Raw genomic sequence first — 2,491 nt, forward strand, 5'->3', positions numbered from 1 at the left:
TTTTAAAATTTATTTGGGATGAAAATGATTTTCTAGGCCTAAAACCATTTTTGTGATTTTTCTAAAGTTTGAAAAACATTTTTTTGTGATTTTTATATTTTTGTGATTTTTGTGATTTTTCGTGAACTTCAAAAGAGCACAAAATAAGAATCGTGGAAATCAAAGTATGAAAATGTTTTTGGGATTTTTGAGAATTTTGTGACTTTTTGTGAATTTTCGGAATATCTAAATAATAATAAAGTGAAATGGAGAAAATCGACGTGAACCAGTTCGTGGGATGACGAACCGATCAAACGTTGACTGATTTAGGGGAAAACCAGTTTAAGGTCTTGGTTGAGACCAATCAAGCCAACTTGCAGCAATTTTTGTAATTTAATGTTTTTTTGAAGCATTTAAATAACAAAGGGAAATAAAGGCAAAATCTGTAAAAAGGGAAAAGAAGATGGGAACTAAAATGGATGGCTAAACCGGCTCCATACTGGTTCAGAAGACCCAACTAATTCGGCGAAGAGTCTGTCCAACAAGAATCGATCCGTTTTAGGTCCGATCAAGGCCATGTCAACTCGCGGCGCCCGTGTTCAGTGCGTGTATGAGTGCATATTTTGATGTGTTGTGTACGTGTATGTGAGTGGGATGCAGCACGCACGTGGGTTAGTGATGTGAGTTGGTGTGCATTTTTATTACTTGTAGGTGTGTGTGTGTCAGTGTGTGTGGGTAATTTTAAATTAGGGGGTAGTGGTGTATGTGTTAGTGTGTGTAAATGTGTGTAAGAGTGTGTGTGCTGGGAGGTAGGTGTAAGAAACAAATAAAAATAAATAAATAACCATTAAACAAAATCAGGACGTGTGGGTGTGTGCTGTATGTGCAGTGTGTGTTCTATGTGTGGCTGGCCATGAAGCTCACCGTAGGGGGAGTGAGAGAATCGTGGCTGTGAGGGGTGCTGCTAGAACGCCCTCCAACGGTGCCATACCCAGTTGGATCAGTATAGGAACCATCACTTCCACCATAACCACCAAATCCATAAACTTGATTCCCATACCCTGCAGCTCCACTAGGAGATTGACTTGTAGGGCCAGAACCAGGACCACCACCGCCAGCACCCCCACCGGCACTTCCACCCCAAGAAGCAGCATTACCATATACCGCAGCACCATAACCAGAGGGAGCTTGTGAGCTCCATTAACTCCTAGGAGCAGCTGCTAGCTCGGGGATAAGGTATCTAGTAGCAATCTGCCACACATGGGTATCAACAGGGATGGCATGATGTTGATCCAAAGGAAAGAGAGCAATGCAAGCTGCCACCTTGGGGACCGACACCAGGTAAAGTAGAGAGAGCATCAATTGCCTCTTGAAGATCCGATAAACGAAGGGAAGCAAGCCACTCTACTCCTCCACAAGGTTTCGATTGCAAGGCATTTACTGTGCCAGTTATGTACTTGGCCCTGTAACCAAAACCTGCCTCTCTATGCTCGTTCTCTGAAACCAACGACAAGCGCTCCAAAGATGGGAATTCGTGGAATTGAAAGCCTTCAACTGTACCCAAGTAACTCCCCAACGATGAAACATAGTCCACCATTCCAGTAATTCTTGGAATGTTGTTGTTGGATGAACACAGAAACTGAATGAGACACTCAAGCGGGTCTTGCCTAAGGATGCGGGCACAGCCTAAATGCTTTGCCAACTCCGCAAACCTCGGGTCTGAGGCCGAGAAGTCCTCCCACATATCACTCAAAGAAATATCCACATTAAGGAAATCCAACAAAGCCAATCTACCACTGGCCTCATTGGTTGTATGATGAAGAGAATATGCAACGTCTCCATCTTCAAGCTGCTTAAGAGACACCAGATGGGACTTCACAACACCTGTGTATTGAATTAGGCCAGTTTGTTTCCACCTGAAAGTTTGGCCTGTGGGAAATGTAAGGGGCAAGCAGAGCTCGGATTTGCTAAGATTGAGGGGTACCCATTTATGGGTTTTTGAGTCTGGTGAGGTCTGGTTTGTGGGTATTGTCGCATTAAGGTGTTTTAGGATTTTTCTTGGTTTTTTAGATGAAATGGACGTGGGAATGGATTTCTTAGATGGGAAGATTTTGAGGATGGTGCGTGGGGTTGTAGGGGTTGAAGGAGGTTGCTGTTTGGGTACCTTAGGCCTTCGTCTCTTCATTATTGGTCATGCTCTGCGGTTCAACGATTTGGCATAAAATTCAGGCAAGTCAAGAGTGAAATTTTTACAAACTCCACGGCTCAGGAAGCCGGGGAGCGACAGAGAAGGGAGAAGGGTCGGCATACACAGTTCCATTACTAGTAACTAGTGTTTTGTAAAAAATCTGTCTTTTGTATTCTACTCCTTCTTCATCCTTTTTTTTTTTTTTTCAGTCATCTTTCCTTTCTTATATATATACTATATAGTTTTTCATCTCCTAGACTCAAGTTAACCACCCTGATTTATGGGATGTTACAAATTTCAAATGCCTCAAATCATTCTTGGTTG

At 42.8% G+C, this 2,491-nt stretch overlaps 1 pseudogene; it reads right to left on the minus strand.

Annotated features, from left to right (window-relative positions):
* Positions 1–1,179: 1,179 nt before the first annotated feature.
* LOC131166746 (N-glycosylase/DNA lyase OGG1-like) lies at positions 1,180–2,164 on the minus strand (annotated as a pseudogene).
* Between the last annotated feature and the right edge of the window lie 327 nt (positions 2,165–2,491).

The sequence above is a fragment of the Malania oleifera genome, chromosome 10 (assembly GCF_029873635.1).
Source record: "Malania oleifera isolate guangnan ecotype guangnan chromosome 10, ASM2987363v1, whole genome shotgun sequence".
Classification (NCBI taxonomy): Eukaryota; Viridiplantae; Streptophyta; class Magnoliopsida; order Santalales; family Ximeniaceae; genus Malania; species Malania oleifera.